Genomic DNA, 23,807 nt, shown 5'->3' on the forward strand with positions numbered 1-23,807 from the left:
GATTTTTATAGATTATTTATTTGCTTTTTAGGTTGACAAATTCTGTTTTTTTTTGAGTTGTTATAATAATGAATTGCTCTTTATGGCTTTCCCCAACAGCAAAAAATAACTTTGGATAACTTTGAAATACTGGACCAAACAAACATTGCGAATCAAATGGACCAAACAAACATTGCGAATCAAATGGACCAAACAAACATTGCGAATCAAAACATAAGTACATTTGTACATATGTTTTGTAGATATAAGCCTAATGCTCTTAATAGCATTCATTATATAACTTTCATAAAAACAATTTAGTTATCATGTTTCAAACTAGATGTAAAGTCATTCGTCTTCCATTCCTGTCGAGTCTAAATCTCTTCTGATTAGATGTGTTTGTGAAGAAAGGTGATTTTAATGACCCATGTTTTAGAACTATAAACCCAAACCAAACAGCCATATCTCAGTTTCTAATTTTTTACCATGAACGTTCAACAAATGGCTGGTTTTAACAAACAAAGGCTATACAAGGTTCTACAAAGATTTGTTTTGAGATCAAGATAGCGTCTCTACTTAACAGATTATCTACAAGTCCTCTAAATAGTGTAGTGATAAAAAATACAAATATGACAGAAAAATATGGCAAAAATTGGAGGTATTTGAGTGATGTGTGTGCCTGGCTTGGAGCCCTCTAACACGACTACATACAATGTATCTCTTTATGGTCGCTCTAGTTATAATCTGTCTAGACTTAAACATATAATATTTCCTTTTCATAAACAGTTTTTGCTTATAAGATATTTATAGAAAATCTAGGGCAGCGATCTAGTTTTCGGAAAATTGGATTAATATATGCATTTCAAATCAATGACAGATACACCAATTTCCCAAATACTATTTGAAAATAAAGAATAAGAATTCTAGTTGTCCTGAAGGATGGAAATTGTAAATTGCATTGTGTAATTCCTGACTTGTATTTATTTTTTTCTCATTTATTTCCAATGCACCTGGTATTCACATGGGTAAAATGATTTTAGATTTGTGCAGTGTCCTTTTGCATGTCCACTTGAGCAATTTTTTAATCGGCACTTACTGCATACAGCTCTAATATATCACTACAAATCAGTAAGGCAATAAATCTCCGAGAAGTACTGGAGATATGGCCAAGTTTTTATATTATATAGGTCAAAATCCTTAAAACTGAATAGCAGATTAACAAATCTTTAAACGGTTCAAATAAATTTAAAATTCTAATGCTCTTAAAGTGTCAGTTAGAATCCTTGAATGCCTATTAAAGTTGATAAGTGAATAGTGAATAGCTTAATGACCGTTTGATAAAAATAGCACTATTATTAAAATTGGATACATTTTTTTTACCTATGTCAGCAGTGCTTAACTCGGCTTTAATTTCACGAAGTAAACAGTTTTAACCGGAGATTACTGTCAAATTATAAAAAAAAGGTTTTAACTTTGGACTGATCCTTAGGATTTTCGTCACTTCAGAACGTAAATTTCTTTGTTGTCGCATTATCAGTGCAAATGCTTGACACTAAAGAATGATTTGTACAATGATTTAAATCTTTAAAATTCAATCCGTTAAACAAACAATGCTTGAGTGACACTTGTCATCCATGCAATGAAATGCACCCTTGAATAATTTACCTCATTAATCAACTGGATTATGATAAATAGTTTATTGTACTCTTTTGGCAGTGTCTTAAGGTTTCAATACGGTTATAAAAAGGCTAAGGTTGTATTCGTTTTTTTGTGTGTTTTTTTGTTTTGTTTTTTTTGTGCAGTTGCAATATGAGTACATCAGTATTTATCATTAATATGGCATCATTTTTAATGGAAATGTTATCAATCTTGTTAATACATTTTGGGCCCTTTGTGCACTTACGACATACTGTATTTACCGTCAATAATCCCCACCCCCTCCCACCCTAGTTATAAATGTTGGGATTTTAAGGGGAGGGGTTCTTATTACCGAATGTAGGTTTTTCCTTACATGTTTGGCTTTTCTGCAAAATGGAAATGAAATGACACTATATTCAGCATATCGTCAGCAGTTTTTTGTTTTTTTTGCTGTTATCCACTGTTGATCAGTTAAAAATAAAAAGGAGGTAAAATACTTTAATACATTGTATTTAAATCAGATAAAGTGTTGCATGTTAATCATCAAAATTAAAGTGTTACCCTTTCTACACATTTCTTATGACGGCTGAGATTATTAATCATTCCGGTTCCTCATATGGAAAGAAATTTATTTTTCTCACTCAAACATCAATTTTTAAAAATCTTAAACAAGCAGTCTCTATGTTATTTCGACACAGCTGTGCTCTTTCTTAGCAAATGTTTTTGCTTTTTTTTCACCGTTATAATGTTTCAAGATCTTAACTTGATATTAGCACATAAATTGTCGACATCTATTTATAAATGATTTTCACAGACACTATGGTCCATTCACACAGGCTGACTGTTATGTTGCCAACCTTGAGATCAAATATCGTGTAATACTGAAACGGTTCACACAGTAAAATGGCCTTAAAAATCTATCTAAATGTGGGTTTTGGAGTTCGTTTTGGTAGGACCAGATGTCTAGTACACTAGGAGAGTTCAATAAGTTGATACGGATTATGGATTTGCTTAAAAAAACAATTTCTGCCAATTTTACTTTGTCAAAACTCTGAAACATGTACATAATGTAAGTTGCTGTCTGATAGCTTTTCGATGGTGTATTTTATTTGAGATACCATTTTCATTCCAACACAACCCCCTCACCATTTGCAATTCCTTCAGTATTAAAGAAGCCCTCAGCCGCCATAGACTCAACCCCTTCAGGTCTGCAATGACAACTCAGAACTTTCACAACTCCCAGGACACAGCCTCTTCTAACTCCTCAACTTTAACATTCGTTTAGATTCTTCAACTCCCTCAACTTTCACAACTCCAAGGTCACAGCCTCTACAAACCTCTTAACTTTTACATTCGTTTGGATTCTTCAACTTCCTCAGTGGACAAAGTATCTTCAAACTCCTCGACTTTTAGATTCCTTCAACCACTTAAGCTTTAACAACTCTCTTAGCCACCACAACCTCCATGCAGCCTTCACACTTCCTCCTAGCTTTCATAACCCTCTCTGAGCCTTTATAAGCACATTCAGCCATCACAGCCCCATCTGAACTTTCACAACACCTTGCAGCCATCATAACCCCATCTGAACTTCAAAACACCTTGCAGCCATCACAACCCCCATCTGAACTTTCACAACACCTTGCAGCTGTCACAACCCCCATCTGAACTTTCACAACACCTTACAGCACTCACAACCCCATCTGAACTTCCACAACACCTTGCAGCCATCACAACCCCATCTGAACTTCCACAACACCTTGCAGCCATCACAACACCATCTGAACTTTCACAACACCTTGCAGCCATCACAGCCCCATCTGAACTTTCACAACACCTTACAGCCATCACAACACCAATCTGAACATTTACAACACCTTGCTGCAATCACAACCCCCATCTGAACTTTCACAACGCCTTGCAGCCATCACAACCCCATCTGAACTTCCACAACACCTTGCAGCCATTACAACCCAATCTGAACTTCCACAACACCTTACAGCCATCACAACCCCATCTGAACTTCCACAACACCTTGCAGCCATTACAACCCAATCTGAACTTCCACAACACCTTACAGCAATCACAACCCCCATTTGAACTTTCACAACACCTTACAGCAATCACAACCCCCATCTGAATGTCACAACACCTTACATCCATCACAACACCAATCTGAACATTTACAACACCTTTCAGCCATCACTACCCCCATCTGAACTTCCACAACACCCGCCAACCTTATCATTACCCTCAACCTCCAGATGATATAAAGGAATCTTTGTAGTGTTTCATATCTTTACATTGGTATCTTTTCTTTTTGTATCTTTGTACGTTTAACTAGTGTATGAGCCATAATCCCTATTCACTAAGAGTATGATGAAGATATTTTATGTAATGAAAAGTAATGGAAAGGCTGCCATCGAATCCTCACTTGTATAAAAATCAGAAACAACTTTGAACAAGGTTACAATACAATCTGACTTAATGTATATATAGAAATGTAATTACAGCTCTTCTCTTATGCCCAATACAGACCATTGTTCAAATAAAACATGATTGACATTCGGGAAGTTTGATGGACATATCATTATTACTGTGTATTTTTGTTTCTTTAAATTCAGAATCATTTTACCAGTATCTAGACAGCTTCTGAGATTTTGAACTATCGATAAGATTAATGCTCTTCAGTTATTCAGTTCCCAAGAGCTTTAATTCAAAGCATGTTTAAAGTGAAAAAAATACCAAGTGTAATTTGTAAAGCACTGTCAAAACCCATTTTTAATTATGTCAAAATGGTTATTTTAATTGGTAAAGACTGCCAAATTTCAAAGTTCTTTTTGTAAACAGCTAGTTTTGAGATAATATATTAACTAAATATTTGGCAGAAAGAAAATATATGAAATATGAATCCAACAGACAAATCATGACTTAACAGATCAAGCTTCTAACAACTAGCGTCATACAACTCCCATTAAAGCATGCACACAATCAAACTGACATTTCAAACAGAAAAAACAACCGTAAATAGAACTTTTTATCTTCAAGTTATTAATAATGACTAATTAGAGCTGAACATGTACTAAATACATGTCTGGGTGTTTGAAGTGGACCTAATTTAGGTCAGTGGGTCAGTCCATGTAACCAGACAATCAGGCCGTACATCTACAAAGAACCTCCCTACAGGTGTCTGAACAGGAATTTTATATCCTCAGTGGTTTTGTGGCTTCAATATCCCCGGTCACTTCTAATTAGTCTCATAAATGCAAACCGGCGTGAATTGCATAAAAAAAATTGCACAACTTAAGTATGTGAAACCTACAAAGAGAGATATATGCATTCTGCAAATGTTCAGGACTGTCTATAGTTACACAGATATTTGTGTTACAACTGTACATGTAAATCTTCTGTAGTTAAAAATGCATAACATGATCTTTATCTGAAATGGCAGAAATGACAGTTCAATTTCAGCTAAATGATAGATCAGATTTTTATATTTCTTTTTTAAATAGGGAGACAATTTGTATAAATTATTGTTTTATAAAAGTTTATTTCAAGCTGCTGCAATCTTGATTATGATCATTCCTATAGAGATGTGTTCACTGGCACATTCAAACATGGAAATATCACTTGTATTAAAGCAATATGAATTAAAAACATTTGAAATACAACAAGTGTTTATATTTGTATTACAATCAAATCCACTTGGGATCAGAACGTTTACATGAACGTCTATCACTTATCAATTTCAACCAGAAAATTTAAAGGAAAATATAAAAGTGAAAAAAAATCTGATATGTAATCAATCAATAACCATGAAATAGAACTCTTCAATAAATCTATACAAAACAAATCATTGTGATAGCCTTTATGCATTTGTTAATATGTAAAACAAGAAATTTCAGTTCTTTGCACTGAGTGTTTATGCATTAGTGCCTAGATGTATGTTAAAAACTGTTGGCAAAAATCTCAAAAACATCTTTGAAATGTTGTCATTGCATGATTAAGAATTTTTGGCCACCAGATTGAGACAACAGACAAATATTTTTACAAAGTTTGTAAGCTACCAGTGACAATTTCAAAAAATATGCAAGATTATGCAACAAAAGATGCAAGGGTGTGTGTAGTAGAAATATGATAAAGTGTATAAACATCTGCAACAGTGATACTGGAGTTATGCAAAGATATAGCCAGTGAAACCATGGTGTTAGAAGATATGTTTTTATATAATGTCTGTACACACAGCACATGTAACATCAACAGCGAAGAAAAACAAGGGAAAGTGTTATGTGGGTTTGACCTTTGACCTTGTTGCCAGGCAACCTTTCATGAGATCTTGTCACAAACTTCCAAGCAGACACAAAATCATGGCAACACTACAACAATGCCTTGTCCCAATTTCGACAAGAACTGTGAAATGATTGCAGTTGACAGTTTTATTCCCTGCTACAGGCTTTCTCGGTGACCTTGCTATATTTGGCGACCTTGAACAATGTCTGAGCTGTGTGATTGGGTGCCATGACACATTTTGATGTAACAGAAGTATGTGTCTCCATGACAACATGTACCATTCCCATGGTAACACAGACACATATTTCTTCATTATGGGATAGATGCAATGTCTCGCATGTCCAATCTGGAGAAACAATGCTTGATATATGTTAGATCTCACTGTTTCACATGGTGGCATGTACAAAAAGTATGATAGCAATCACCGCATTAAAAGCCAAGAGAGTATTTACCATAACATGTACATTATACAAAAGTTATATAGCATCCAAACTGCCAAAAAACTAAACATATCATTTTGTTTTTCATTTTTGTAAGCAATAAAAACACTACAACCATCACAAATCTGTTATCATTTATCTCCACGTACATGAATATACAGTGTAATAATGAAATAAAATTTGTGCTGAGTTTCAAAATTTACAATTTATTACACTTCATCTCACAAAAGCTTGTGAAGTTTGTATTATACAAACATTTGGGAGATGGGGATTACATTGCAATGCAGATATTGGTTTCAAATAGACCTATGTAGCATTTCAGTGCAGATATCTGTTTCAAATAGACCTATGTAGCATTTCAGTGCAGATATCTGTTTCAAACAGACCTATGTTGCTGCAAAATGATCAATTTTCAACATAATTGACTATTCAGCTGCATTCAGTTTGCATAATATGTCAATACTACTTTACTTTCAAACGAATCAATTTCATATGAAAATGCACTGCAAACATTGGCATGTTATTTGATAATACTATTATATTGCACTATGAATACATTTCTTTTATTACCTACATCAAGGCATGTTAAAGAGTAAAAAGGGGGTATTATTGAAAGCTTTGACCTATTCACAGATTTTTCCAGGACCAATTAGAATATTGCTTTGGGTTACAGACATCCTTACATGAATTGTGTATTGGTGATTGTCGTCTAACCAATGGTAACCACCAATTCTTTGATTAGGGAGGTCATTTTCAACAACTTTGTCCATCACTGTAACTAAAGTCTAAATTTAGCTGACGAGGAAAAGCCTTTGTCCACTAAGAAAATGTTAATGGCTTCTTTTTTATAGAAGATGAATTGCAAAGAACAAAACTACATGTACATATGTAGCTGGCTGTATTGAAGCAGACTTTCCAAAAAATGTATTGGAAACTCTTTCATTGTTTATCTGAAACATCATAAAAACACTTTTCTCTAGCTGCTTTGATATTGCTTTTTTTCCAGAAAATTTGGAAACAAATCCTTTTCAATTAAAGAGGAAGCTATTTCCAACCATAGTTTCTCTTCATAAGAAAATGTATTTAATAAATATTCAAAACAATTCCCTAAAACCAACATGTTAATTGTTTGTTTGATCCTGAATAGGATCATCATGATCTCATAATTCCATCAATGTTGCTCAAAAGTTAGCAATTGGTCAAAAAGCAGAATTGAACACCAACTTGTAATATAGCCATCATTTTTGAAACTCTAGTCAGGCAACTGATTAAATTGGAAAAAAAAGCCAGACATTTCAAACAGTCCATCATGTCGACTGATATTTGCACAACTCTTGAATCTTTCACCGACAAGTCCGTTTTTTCCCGGCATCAAAGATATGCGCCATCAATATCTTTCCAATAACAACTGTTACCATGTTTGATCATAAAAGTACACCTCCTTTCTATTACTCTGCACTAACCATTCACCTCTTAAATTTCCTTATGAACTGTTCTGGTCTGAGACATAGAAGGGTTCAAATGTGACATTAGGGTGAATTAGAAAGTCATGATGCTGTTGATTATAATTGCAATGTTTTTGAAAAACGTCTTTTATATAAAGGTAGCATTACTGTGTAATGTAGTAGGATTGGACTGGGTCGATCATCGGTGACCAGGTGGCTCAGTTGGCAGAGCACTTGGCTAGTGTTCAGAGGGTCCCGGGTTCGAATCCTGGTCTGGTCGCTACATTTTCTTCTCTCCTGTTACAGCAATAACTCATTATTCAGTACTAGTATGTTATTCTAGCATAAAGAAGTGTATGCAGGTACGTTTGTCTTATATCATTTTATTTAAGGTCACAAACCCTTAACAACATGGATGCATTTTCACATGTTGAGTGTAATTAATAATCAAGGCTGCTATTTATTGGCTATTCCCAAAGATCAGTCTTGGTGAAATTATAGTGTCAAAATGACAATGAACTAATTCATCCTGACTTTTCTTTTAGAACCAGTCTGTCTTGATCGGAGGAGTTCAAAATATAAATATTTATCAATTTTGCAAAATAGAGCACTGCAGGAATCAATTCAAAGAAACTGAGAAAGATTCTCAGAGAAATATGATCGTATTTCACATTGAATATTACATTGTGCTACTGTGAATTTATCACAGTAGCACAACGTAATATCTTAATTTACGTAATATAATATTTTACATTCTAATGGCCAAGTTATAATAATTACTTGGCCATTAGAATGTAAAATACGGTAATGTCAAACCTATCACATTAACTGCTGTTTGATAAGGAAATGAAAATAGCACGAACCTCTACTAAGTCGATATCATCATCAATCCAATACAATGTTAAAGAGCTAATTGAAACTATGAGGAAAATAATACAAGTCCCACTTCCTCTTAAACAGGAAGCTTCGGAAGAACTTGTGAACATATTCCAAACTACACGGCAATTGATTTTCAATCAAATTCTCATGAAAAAAAACATTGGCATTGTAGATATATCGGTATATATGTACATTTTGGTGAACATGAAATGTCCATTAGTTAGCGGTGTCTGTCCTTGGTGTTTAGCACTGTTGATTCTTTAGTGGGCTGTTACAAAGACAATATAGATAGTATTTATATGTACATGTATTCATATGTAAACAGATAATTTTCCTATGTATGATTCTGGATGTGTTTCAAAAATGTCTCCTAGCTGCTCCAATAATCAACTTTTGCTTGAATGTCTGTTTATAAAGAACAATATGCAATGGCTAAATGAAGTCATCCTTACCTAATAAAATATGTTGCAACTTAAAAGATTCTCCTTTATAGTGCTTAAGTTTAAAACTAAATGTTTGTATTTCATAGACCCAAACAAATTTTTAAGTGATATTCTAGACCAAGCAGAGCCAGAACCTTCAGTAAACTTATATATTGTCCTACAATATCACCAGACAACAAGGAGATACCACGCAAACATAAACATACCACAGCCTCCCAAAACACTCACATAATCAACATAAGATAGTCACATTACAGCATAGACCATCTTTAAATGGGTGGTCTTTATAGACAAGTTTGACTGTATACAACAACTCAGTCGAACTCTGACTGAGCTTTTTAAACAAGCTCGAATCATGGAATCAATATATCATTTTCCTTGAAAATGTGTTATGGTCTTTTTTCTAGATATAATGACTTAAAGTGAATAGTCGGGCAAAGGAAACCAGTCTAAATGCGTTCTTTGGCCTTCCAAAAGTCATTGTATACCATAATGATGGTCAAGTTCTGCTTACGGTGTCCAGTTTTGACCATTGAAATTTTGGGGAAGCCCCGTGTAAATTTAGCACAGTTCTAAATATAAATTCACCAAACTCTTTGAAAACGAGGCTGCGTGGAAATGTCAACATGGACATGTGTTTCTCAGTCGTGTCGGTTTCGTTTCGTGTGATAAACCACTAATGCGGTATGCAAATTGTTGTTTTGAGATGATACATTTGATGCAAATGAAGTATTCTTACATTAATGACAATGCTTTGTAATCATTTTTCGATAAAAGCATCTTGTACATGGAAATCGACACAAATATTCGGCCGATGCAGAGATGGGGCCCCGGCAAGGGGCAATTATTGCAGCATAGCATTCGTCGTATTTTACATCAACCGAATCATGAAGGTTAAATACAAATAATCGTAACATAATTTCCCATTTAAAACCACACGAAAACGTTCCATAGAACGTCCGTGCATGTAGCTGTCAAAGATGTGAAAATAAATTAGCTCATACATAGATATTTTACAAGTACAATATATGTGTTCAATTATTCGTGTAGTTTTTTGCAGAGATTTAATTAAATTATCTATGTCTCTGGTTGTTTTTTTTTTTTTGTAAACAATATTTGAGTTCTGGAGAGAGATGACATGAATGTCCAGCTGGAAGGAAAGAAACTTTTATGATGTATATGTATCATTCCATGTAGCTGCTATAGAATTACAACTAGGAAATTCTCTCAAACATTGATAATATTTAATTCTTCACATTCATGTAGGCCTATGCTGTGAGAATTAACACATCATATATATTTCCAGAAAACATATAGGCCTACATGTATGTTACTTTCCTTTTCTGTTGTTTCCTGTTCTTTTTTGTGCTCTGGAGAAAAAGATGATTGAGTTGAAGAAAAGTAATTAATTAAGAGAAATGTGTACCACAGTACTTTGTCTGTAGCCGAGGGGTTCTATACTGTTTTAATAGTCCAGTAATTAATAATTAAATTGAAAATTTCAAAATTAAGATGAAATTGTAAATTCCATTTTTGAATGAAGTGGTTCCCCTCCTTTGAGAGTACACAGTGTGTATACCCTTTTTGGTTTTTAGGAATAATACCTGAATAGGAACCTGAAATAACATGACAATCAATCAGGTATGTGTGTGTTGGGGGGTGGGGGTGGGGGGCTAAAAGACAGAAGAATCATGAGGTTGGGAAGTTGTAACTTGAGTGGGGGGTTGAAATATAGAAGAAATAGCTACAGATAACTGGAAGTGGAAGGGTGCTTTATCATTGATCTGGTCATTGCATATTTGGGGTTTACATGGCTTTTTTTTTGGTTATTTAGTCTCATTGATTTTGGAGCAACTTTGAATCCATATGGTACTGTATATCTTTTTTTTTCCATGTGTAGCTATTTCTTCTGTATTTCACCCTCCGCCCAAGTCACAACTTCCCAATAGGTACCACTTTTTTGTTTAGAACTCAAATCAAAGACAGATGTACATAGTACATAGTACTACATTTTAGTCTATGTGTTTGTAATCACTGTTACTACAGTATTAATACATTAATGGTCTATGTACAAGTTACACATAGACAATAAATGTGAAATTTGGTTCAGACAAAAAGATTTTTAACATTTCAGATAACTTGCTAGTTTTATGGTTTTATTTATATGTTGAGTCTACTCTCTTGTAAAGTAGAATTTAGAAATCCTAAGACAACGTTATCTATATTGCTATATGTAAAAAAAATCCTTATATTTTAAAAGTAATTGAAAAGCTATCTCACAAGCCCTGACAAACAAATGGGCAGGCATATGGATGCAAGAATTATAATCACTGGATCTAGAGGACTAATATAAACAAATATTTCTACAAAGTTAAACAATGAAAAAGTATTGCATCATAATTTTATTTAATGATTACAGTTGAAAGGAAATTTAATAAATTAATACTGTTTAAATGTTCTGTTCATGATCTTCTAGGTCCATATTGGAAAAGTTTACTTTCAAGAGCACTCAAATCAACATTCTTCAGTCTTCATATGATGCTAATTGTATGTATATGTATACATACACTTGTATACAGGTCCAAGGGATGAACTTTCTGTATTCATGTCACTATGCATGCATGGTGCCTGAAAAAAAGAACCAGCAATTTTTTATATCTGTTGAATATGACAAAAATTGAAATGATCAATTTCAAATATATATAAATGAATAAATGTAGGTTCATTCTACAGGTTTTTTTTTTTTATTTTAGAGAAAACATTTTATAAGTTGTGAATGTGTCACTGATGCATTTGATAGAATCAAATATTGTTTCAAAAAAGATACAAAATTCATTATCTATAGTTCCAACAAAAATTCAGAATAATTATAAATGATACATGGCTGCAGTACATTTCAACTCTGTAAAGTTTGTCATATACACATGAACCAGGTACAGTTGTAATAAATATACAAACACTATTTATTATTATGACCAGAAATAATATTGTATGTGTCCTCCAAATATATCTAAAGAACAAGCTAAAACCTACATGTACATATGTATATGTGTATATCAGAACATATACAATACAATTTTACCAATTAACCTACAATGTAAATCCTATATACAATGTATGTGTATAACACTACCAGAACATGTACAGAACAAAAATTTACAAATTAAAAATCTATAAATATATACATCAGAACTGTATGAATTGACCGGTAGCATACAGGGCATTCATTACCCCTAAAGAGGCCCCACTAAAGAACCGCTATTTACCCCAGGGTTACGTTTTACGCGATTGGGGAACAGGTATGAAACATGTGACCATATGTGACCACTCATTTATGAAAAAATACTGCTAGGGACTATTTACATAATGATCAAAATACGAAGACTCACTCACTATCAGCTGAGCAGGGAGTACCGGGTAGTAGGCCTAGGTACGTACAGTAGCGGTCCGGAGCCGCGTGCTCGTTTGAACTGTTCTCTTCACTATAACAAGTTGTATTGCGTCGTAATGTTTACCGAGTCAGTTGTTGGGATTGTCGCTGCTCCATTGCCTTTCCTTTCGCATTTTAGGTGAGTCAGTTGGTTGTTTTGGCGGAAACATTTTGGTTCAAAACTACGGTAGCCATGTTTTGTTTACTACGGAGAGTGGTGGGTGTTGCGCATGCGTTAAGATTGACCTGCACTCTTAGCCGTCCGGGAGGACTTTTAGGATTCCCATAGATATTATTATTTTCTTCGCATGTACAGCGATTTTGACGGAAAGTTTTATTTTTCTAATTCATAAGAAATTATACCGGATATATTAATACCATTTTTACCGATTTTACAGTCACTTGCCCGACTATTCGCTTTAATATCTTCCCAGAAAAAATGGAGTTTTTTTTTGGAAGACAGAAAAAGGAACAAAGAATAAAATGTTCATGAAATGTTTTTCTGTTATGTTTACAATGACTTATGAATTATACATAACCTATCTACTTCCTATGATAGTATTCATCCAAATTTTGTTATTTGACTAAAAGCTCAAGATCAAAATCAATGAGCATGGGCATTTATCTAGTGAAATACGGTACATGGACACAAAATGTGCTGTAAAATGGTTATGGATTGTGATCTGCTGAGGGGAGAACTTGTTATGCATTGAATCTCTGTGTGTAACTCCTATTAATGATGGAGGTCCCCAGGGGACGAGGAATAAAAGGGTCCAAATTATGGGAAAATCAATGGCAAGGAATATAAGGTCACACACATGCATAGCATGACACTAGTACAGACTGTTAAAAATGGTTCTCAGATCGATGATCAAGACAGATATCTTGTGGTGAAAACATCTTAGTAATATGATACTATAAACAGGAAATATTCAACAATTTAATGATTAATTTAGAAAAAAAAAATTCTTTCAAAAAATTTTACGAGTAAAAGCTATGGAAATGGACTTCAAATTCCTTAAAAAATTTAAGAGTAAATGCAATAGTAATGGACTTTAAATTCATGAAAAATATCTTTGAGAACAATATGCTACAGAAATGGAGTAAAACTTCAAATCCATTAACAAAATCTAGGAGTGAATGCTATAGAAATGGACTTCAAATACATCAAATAAATCTAAAAGTGAACACTATGGAAATGCCTTATGGACTTTGGAACCATTAAAAAATCTATGAGTATATGCTATGGAAATGGACTTCAAATCCATCAACAAAATCTAGGAGCATATGCTATGGAAATGGACTTCAAATCCATCAACAAAATCTATGAGTAAATGCTATGGAAATGGACTTTAAATCCATCAACAAAATCTATGAGTAAATGCTATGGAAATGGACTTTAAATCCGTCAACAAAATCTAAGAGTATATGCTATGGAAATGGACTTCAAATCCATCAACAAAATCTAGGAGTATATGCTATGGAAATGGACTTCAAATCCATCAACAAAATCTAGGAGTAAAGTTATGGAAATGGACTAATCCATCAAATTATATTTAGAAGTAAAATATCAGGACTTCAACATAACCAGTACTATCTGTGATCTTCTAATTTCTAAGAACATCCAATCTGAACTCTCTTGACTTCTTTGTAAACAAATTAATTAACTGCCATTCCTGTAGGCCGATATATAAGCTGACCATTAATCACGAGGTCAGAGTAGATGTAAATCTTCTGTGCTCTTGTCCTTTCAACAACATGTTGACCATTTACGCTCAACATTCTAGGTTTCCACAAGTGTTTTCTGCTGGTCATAGAGATTCCTTCAGACATTTTGATGAACTGTAAAATGATTTTTCTTATTTTTACGACAGACTGCAAGGACAAAATATGTGCTACTATACGCTACCTCTTGGCCAGTGCAACCACCATCATCATATTTGATAATGCTCCTGGTTTTTTAATAAAAGTTCATAGCAATGTGTTGCTAATTTAAATATTTGAAATTTCACTTTATTTGAAAATAAAAAGATAATATAAGCAGACATGGTGAGAACCCATGTTGTCTGTAGGTGGTCTCAAGTTTTCTAGGCTAATGACTTATATGCTGGATCTTATTTAGTTTTATATTTCCTGAAAGATTTATTTTAAAATTTCATAATTTGTTCATCTGATATAGGCACATTAGCACAGAAGTAAAATGCACCCTTAGTGGTAACTTCATATTCTCACCAACCCGACATTATAACCTTTATTACATAACTCTATGATTTAATTTGTAAACCTCCGTGCATCTGGAGATACCGTATCTAACATATTTATCACCCTGTCCAGAAATAGATCTTGTCTGGATAAACCAAACCTGGATTGGCACCTTTGTAATCTTGATCAGTTTAACGTTTTATTCACAGCCAGAATTATTTAAGGAAATGCCAGGTTTATAGATGGAGGAAAGACAGAGTCACCAAAGAAAAATCACCAACCAAAGGTCATTTATTGGCAATTGCTCCACATGGGATATAAACTCTAGATGGAGGAAAGACAGAGTCCCCGAAAAAAAACTATCAACCAGCAGTCAGTACTTGGCAAATGCCCCACATGGGATTCAAACTCGCAAATCCTGAGGGGGAGGACTTGTGGTAATATTTCAGGACATCTTAACAACTAGGCTTAAATCGCGGCACCACCTTTGTAGAACAACTTTTCTTGATCAATACAAAATTCAATTTGCCAAAGACACGAAAGTACAAGTAAAACAAAATTGCCATACCTCCATTTGAAATCAAGATGGGATGGACGGAAGGCAACGCAACAGGATTTGACAGGACTTACAGACATTGTCTCCGCAGTTGAAGACAGAGACATATACAATATAGAGTTGGGACATACTTCAGACTCCCATAGTAAAAGTTTTCTTTCTGACTATCCATAGCAGTCAGTATGATTCTTTGTAAGCTGAGAAAGGAACTGGTCTGTGATATTGTAGATAAACTTTACCCATTTCATCAACATGGCTGTTATCTGGTCTCTTATTATTGTTCATAATGGTAGCTACCAGCTACTACGTTGAGATTCTGTATAAAAATTAATCTGATTGTTCAATACCAACTAAAATCAGAATCGCATAGTCACAAGGTCAGAATTTTATTTACTACTGAAAACTCATGTTTACTAAACATTTGCCGTAAACGTGACCGCCGGAAGGATGGCACGAGTCCACAAAATGTATATACACTACATATACTTTAATAAATAATACTCATGGAATTCTGGGAAGCAAAGATCAAGGTGAATCCGTTTCATAAGAATGTTTTGAAATAACTATAGTGTCACGTAGAATTCTGCGAATCAGAGATCAAGGTTTTTCCTATTCATAAAAATGTTTTGAAATAATTATGAATAAAACTGCTGCATCCTTGCCAACTCTTTATTCTATTTGAAAAAACTCATGACGCATTTAATCGTTTAAAAACAAGACACTTCCTTCCTGAGTTATTTGTCATGATCACACGGGTACGTAGTACTTTAATACCGATTTTAATCTCGGCGTGTAGCCAAAATACGTGCTGACAACGAAACATTAAAAGACCGCACATTTGAAAAATTGCAAAAAACAAATGTTTATTTGCACGTAATTCTTTGATTCTTTCAATAACATGCTGAAAAGTTGGACAAGATATATTTCGGTCAAAATAATAACACCCCGTGCACTAGATAGGCCCCATTTCTTGAACTGATATTGAAGTTATGTGCATTATCTAGGGTTATCCGAGTCCTGAGCCAAGCTACACTGCACAGAGGGTTCAGAGCAGCTGTCCATCATCGTGACAGCTTCGAGTGACATCCGATGATAAGGAGCGCAGCACAGTCACATTCCTAACAATACCACAACTCATTCATTAAAATTTGCTCATTCATGAATTTTATGCTAATTCGACATTTCTCATGCAGTAATTCACACAATTTCAAATGCAAATTTTCCTTGATTGGCAGGATTTGGTTAGAACTGTCTTCCCAATTTGATAGTATGTAATTAATTGTTGTTCTTCCTTGAAGCATGTTCAAACATGTTCATTGTTTTAGAAAATTTATGCTGACAATCGTATTTTTTTTTTCTTTTTTTTTTTCAAACCTGTGTTAAACTACTTAAAGGAATGTTTGGATAAAGCATTGCCAAGTTTGCATTTTGATATCAGGTGCACACTTTAAGGAATGTCATTATGCAATTAAAAAATATTTTAGAAGTCATTGTTTTATTCAAATACATTGTGTATCGATCTCCTGGAGGGGGTATTTGCCTGAATTTCATACCTTTATCAATGAAACTACAATCTACAGCCAAAAATTACATAATAAATTGGTTTTCAAAAACTATCTTCTAATTTATCGTTCTTTTTAATCTTCACAAATATGCGTCTTACTGAAGGTCAAAGTTCAAATGGACCTTTGATAAGTAAGAATTCCGCGAAAGATAAGACGAGAAATAATGGTAGATTATCATCACCTGACATAAAGGTATTACACCATAAAATCTACTGAATACAACGCGACAGAATCTGCCAGAATGTATTGTTAGGAAAGGAATATTAATAGACATATACCTATTACCTACTGTTATCTGATTGGACGAAATATATCGGTCGATTTGCAAGTTATGCAATTCAGGAACAGTTCCTAGTAACAGGGCTGAGGTTTGTAATCGATTGAAAGAGTTAGACCTATTGTAGATTATCTCATCGAGACTTGTTTTTATTTTTTTTAAAGTCTGCTTTTTTAAAGAATTGTGTAGAATTGTTGACAACTAATCTAGTCGATATGAACCAAGAATGTCAGTTGAATGTCTTCATTAAGAAAGAAAAGCTCTTTGGTTATAAGATACATGTAAGATATCGAATTTGAAATGATTTCTAAATCATATTTGGCTGCACTGAATTTTTATTCATAATTTATACTTACAACTGTCAGAATTTAGGGTTCCAGCCCCACTCTTAAGATATATAATTTTTTAATTTGACCCCTTTTCGAGCCACTGTGGGCAGTTTGGATTTCAAAACTTCTTCAAATTCTTACCATAATATTTAGCCTCCCCAAAATCCCCTGTATACCAATTTTCACTGCAATCAGACAATCTTATATTTTGACCTCTTTAGGAGCCACTATGGCCATTTTGGATCTCTCGACCATTTCAAAATTATGACCCTGATATTCAGTGTTCCCAAAAACTTCTTCATATTGATTTTTAAATTTTGACTTATGGCAGCCATCTTGAATTTCTCAGAAAACACACTATCAGCTATTACAATTTCAAAACATTTGGCCTCTTTGGTTTTTGAGGAAGTCCTCTGAAATCAATCATAGACAGACAGATGGACAGACAGACAGAGAGACAGAGTTGAGGCGGACAGACGGACAGACAGATTGGAGACATGGTGAATCTCTTTATAACTTTTGGGCTCTCACAACAGAGGAGATTCAGAGCCCTAATTATACTATTTCAATATACCTGAAAAATCACCCCTTTTGAAATAAAATCAGGTACTTGAGTGCTCAGTTGTTCTAAAATAAATCAAATTTCATTCTACAACTGCATTTCAAAGGACTCATTTATGGATATCAAAAAACAATAATTCAACAATGTTAATGCATATAATAAAAATATCAACAAACGTTGTTAATGAGACGAAATTTCTTACAATTAACTTCAAAAGAAAATAAACAATGACAGTTTGTTGTTATCAATCTTTAAACCCATAATTTTCTCAAACCAATGAACCGACTGCTGAAACTATAAAATGTAAACTGGATTTTGAATTTTTAAAACTCATGGTATTTAAATAAATTTACTATCCATTTACACACAAACAAACAACAGAGAATGAACATATACAACATTAACACTGTTAGCGGTGAAATCTCGTATACTGTTGAAAACTTATAATATGACACTTAAATACTGGAATACGAGTTTTTTCCATGATTTATGTATCGGCTATAATGTGTACTAAGGGAAGTGAGTACACAGACTTTGTTGTGTTATTTTGGGTATTATTGTCTACTGTTTTAAATTTATCTGCTTACTCATGACAGCACCAACTACATTTAACATCCCTGAGATTTCAACATGGACTGTTCCAGTTTTAGAATAAGAAGAATCTCTTTTGGTTGTGATTATAATATAGGGGTGATTTATTAGTTAAATATTGTACTGTAATACATACAAACACAGACAGTTGGAGACTGTGACACTGTAGAGGGGTGTTAGAGGTTTTTAGGGGGTGTTTTGTGTGGTAAATATGGTACTGTATATAAACAAAGACAGTTGGAGACTGTGAACCTTTATAGAGGGGTGTTTTGTGTGGTAAATATGGTACTGTATACAAACACAGACATTTGGAGACTGTGAACCTATTGCTATAGAAGGGTGTTTTGTGTGGTAAATATGGTACTGTATACAAACAAAGACAGTTGGAGGCTGTGACCCTGTAGAGGGGTGTTTTGTGTGGTAAATATGGTACTGTATATAAACATAGACAGTTGGAAACTATGACCCTATAGAGGGGTCTTTTGTGTGGTTAATATGGTATTGTATATAAACAAAGACAGTTGGGAACTGTGACCCTATAGAGGGGTGTTTTATGTGGTAAATATGGTACTGTATATAAACAAAGACAGTTGGAGACTGTGACCCTATAGAGGGGTGTTTTGTGTGGTAAATATGGTACTGTATACAAACAAAGACAGTTGGAGACCGTGACCCTATAGAGGGGTGTTTTGTGAGGTAAAATATGGTACCGTATACAAACATAGACAGTTGGGAACTGTAACCTTATAGAGGGGTGTTTTGTGAGGTTAATATGGTACTGTATACAAACAAAGACAGGTGGAGACTGTGACCCTATAGAGGGGTGTTTTGTGAGGTAAATATGGTACTGTATACAAACAAAGACAGTTGGAGGCTGTGACCTTTCTATAGAGGGGTGTTTTGTGTGGTAAATATGGTACTGTATACAAACATATAGACAGTTTGTGGAACTGTGACCCTTATCATGAGGAGGTGTTTTGTGTGTGTAAATGACTGTACATAACATAGACAGTTGGAGGACACTGTACCTATAGAGGGTGTTTTGTAGGTACTGTACACAAACATAGACAGTTGGGAACTGTGACCCTATAGAGGGGTGTTTTGTGTGGTAAATATGGTACTGTACACAAACATAGACAGTTGGGAACTGTGACCCTATAGAGGGGTGTTTTGTGAGGTAAATATGGTACTGTATACAAACAAAGACAGTTGGAGACTGTGACCCTATAGAGGGGTGTTTTGTGTGGTAAATCAAGTACTGTACACAAACATAGACAGTTGGGAACTGTGACCCAGACATATTAGAGTAGACACAAACAAAATCAACATGGAGCAACATGCAGCTACTGTAATTACACAAGAAATTTTTTTGCTTTTCCCATCTGGAGAATTTAGAAAGTTTCAGTACACAAAGGCCACTGCCTGTTACAAGACATACACACACATGAACAGGTTCTAATTACAATTTTTTCTTTCAAATCATCAAACCCATTCCAAACAAATATAGTTCAAATGTTGAATCTTAAAAATGAAATCAATACTGAAAGGTTACATTGCCTAGCTGCTTATGTAAAGGGCGTCTGATCATTTTATGTGATGTGCTAAATTGCCAAATTCTGCTAAATTTTACCACCAAGGTATATGCACTTTACTGATAACTTTTACCACTAATATGCACTTTCCAATTGCAACCAATTGATTGCATAAAGCAAATGGATTAGGCATCTGGCAAAGCCTGTTTTAGCACTTTGCCAATATGCACTTTGAAATGTGTGAGGCTGCCTGCATAGAAGGTGTTTCATTTTTAGGGGTTCAAGCTGATTAAAACAAAATCTTATAAGGGTGTACAGGTGGTGTCCTTTGGTTTTGTTTGAAAACCAGCAAAATCATAACTACAAAATATTCTTTATTATATGTCAATTGCAAATCTTATCAACCATTGCCTTAGGACTATGGTAGCCCATATGATAAGCCATGATGCATTATATGGTTGACCATACATAGTTAAAGCATGGTTAAATTTCATGAATCTGTCCCATGCAGACACAAAATGTTGGTTGGTGGTATGAGGTAGACGAATCAATTTATTAACCATCATATCATTTACAGACACAAAACAAAACCTGTAAGTGGAGACATAGTGGTACAATATTTCAGTCCTGTTCACACCATAAAAAGTGAGATTGGTATGGTTGCTGTGATTTCTGTACTTTCCGCATCAATCTTGTTTTGTTTTTTTCTTAAATATGATAACTTTAACTAATTTAAGTCGTTCAAAATTGATTTTGGCTAAAAATTGCGCTAATTAAGATAAGCACTTTTACATCAATTAATACTATAGTACTTGCAACAAATTACAGACTTCAAATACATGAACAAGAATTTAGCGTGCTATCTTTTTAATTACATTATAATGAAAGTGACTGGAAATGGCTTGAATTCTTACAACCTTTATCTGAGTGTCTAAGTGGCCACATTGGATAGACCCTTGTTTTCAGCCACAGTGGTAATTTGGCGATGTCACGCCTCAGTGGACCTCAAAGACACCAGAAGCCCGGAGCTATAAATAGAACAAATGATGTAGATTGCATCATCAATTCCAACACCAGGTGTGGAACCATCAAAGAAATACCTGGACACCCATTTTTCAGCTTCGTTAGACGGCCAAATTCCAAAAGGCAGGTGTGTTCTTCTTTGTGAAAATTATTTCATTTTTTTTCATTTTCCTTTTTTTCATTGCAAATTTGGATTTTTCAAAATCATATATTAATATTATAAAGCCAATTTCATTAAAACTTTTGGACAGAAATAACCAAAAAATCTTAAATGGATGTCAAGAAAATAAGGTTTTTGATTTTCTAAGTGAACGTTTCTAACAACAGGACAAGGTAGCCAGGTGCTATCTGGTATCATCCCTGCTCCAATCAAGTATGACAAATTTAATGGTAATTTGCAAGATGTTACCATTTTGTTGAACAAAAAACTCACTTCCTCTAGAAGATACAATGTGATACAATACCCCTCCATCCCCTGCTTCTGACCTTCAAGGTGACCTTTATGTAACCAAGTATATGTTCTGGAATGACCCTCCCTTCCCAGTTGCCCCTCCCACATTCACGCCCCCACATACAAACTACAATAAGTATTGTCAACTTGACGAATTATTTCATCGGTAATTGGAATACCAGAAAGGCAGAAACATTCACTAAATAAATGATGTAAATTTATTTCAATATCAATACAATCATTCTCCTATCTTCAAAATTTTAGTTCTTATGATATCACATTCTTTTGTCAACTGTTTAAAATATTTCAGTTATAAATTTAAAAAAATAATCATGTTAAGCTAACTAATCATTGTAGTATATGTCATGTTCAACAGCTGTTTTGCAAGTACATATTTTAATAAAATCTATGAAACATATTAGCATGTCCATACAATGTCTGCAGCATTCATTGTTATCTAATTTGTTAATTTTCTAAAGTTTCTATAATTGGCTTTGGTTATTGTAAATGTGGGTGTACAATTATAAAATGTTGGAAGCACTCCCTAAATTATATTCATATACTAATTGCCTTCTTGGTACACTGTGTTTTTAAAAATTTGTAGGTGTCAGTTACCCGCTTAAATCTAATTAAAATCTAAATTTGAATACACTAAATATGTTAATTGTTTAATTTATTTGTACAATTCAATCATTGAATGAAAGCAACATTAGGAGATTGGCTATTACTCTAAAGGTTATGTTTCTGCTTTTATACCTTAAAATAATGTTTCACAATGATGTATATATCTAATTAATATGAGTTCAAAGCTGTTCAGAAACTTAATAAGATATGGGTACACTGAAATTTCTGTGTAGAAGTTAGAAAATTAGATAGTAGCTATTTAGTGAAATTCCTGACTGAAGATACAAAGCCTTAAAGATTTTTTATTTTTATATAAATTCTTATCCGATTTCTCAACCTTTTTCTTCAGTTTTGGTTTAGTTTAGTTTAAACCACATTAATGCTTCAGACCCACAAAAGCACCAACATCCCATTGAGATAGATTGAAATGTTGGATGAAATATTACACATTTTGAAAATGGCCACAGATCAACATCATTTTGAAAACTTTTGGGTAATACCAAAAACCCGACTCGCATTACGTGACCGACATTAACAAAACCCAAACAGATCGGTGCATCTCGAGTTGTATCGCGTGACCAACATCGGTTATACCATACAGATCTCGATCATTCGGAACACCTCAGAGACTTCCGTTTTAATTTCAACATAGACATAAGAAAAAGTTACATTTTAGAAATTGAATTATTTTGATATTTTTGTGAATATGAACTTACAAAAGTTTATCATTATGGAAAGTTTAAAACTCAAAGAGGCAGACAAAAATATGTAGAACACTTAAAATGCTTTCGCTTTTTCTACGACAAAATGAGAGCAAGTGGTAGACCATACACACTAATAAGGACATATCAGGTTTTTAACAGCCAGGTAATAAGGGCGTAACAGGTTTTAGGTAGAGAAAAGCCAGAGTGAACCTATGAGAAGAAGTGATTTAAAGGATTTACCTCTATTTCCCCTATTGGGCCCTGCCCCTCCTGCCCCCTGGGGATCAAGCCAAAATTTATACAAGTTCTGTTCTCCTACCCCCAAGGATGTTTGTGGCCAAATTTAGTTACAATCCATACAAAACTCTTGGACAATTAAGTAGCAATTTATAGAATTTACCTATAATTCCCCCTATTGGGCCCCGCCCCTCCTGCCCCGGGGACCAGAGCCAAAATTTTTTACAAACTCAGTTCTTATTCTCCCAAGGATATTTCTGGCCAAATTTGGTTACATTCCATGCAGAACTCTATGACTAGTAGCGAATTAAAGGATTTACCTCTATTTCCCCTATTGGGCCCCACCCCTCCAGCCCCCGGGGGGGCCAGAGCCAAAATTTATACAAGTTCTGTTCCCCTTTCCCCAAGGATGTTTCTGGCCAAATTTGGTTACAATCCATGCAGAACTCTACGACTAGTAGCAATTTATAGGATTTACCTCTATTTCCCCTATTGGGCCCGCCCCTCCTGCCCCCGGGGGGTCAGAGCCAAAATTTATACAAGTTCTGTTCCCCTTCCCCCACGGATGTTTGTGGCCAAATTTGGTTACAATCCATGTAGAACTCTATGACAA

General features: G+C 34.3%; 1 long non-coding RNA gene across 1 annotated transcript in view; it reads right to left on the reverse strand.

Annotated features, from left to right (window-relative positions):
* Positions 1–23,807, reverse strand: part of LOC138328272 (uncharacterized) — a 45,660-nt gene that overhangs the window by 1,832 nt on the left and 20,021 nt on the right. The gene's annotated exons all lie outside the window — the stretch shown is intronic.

Source organism: Argopecten irradians, chromosome 7 (genome assembly GCF_041381155.1).
Source record: "Argopecten irradians isolate NY chromosome 7, Ai_NY, whole genome shotgun sequence".
NCBI lineage: Eukaryota > Metazoa > Mollusca > Bivalvia > Pectinida > Pectinidae > Argopecten > Argopecten irradians.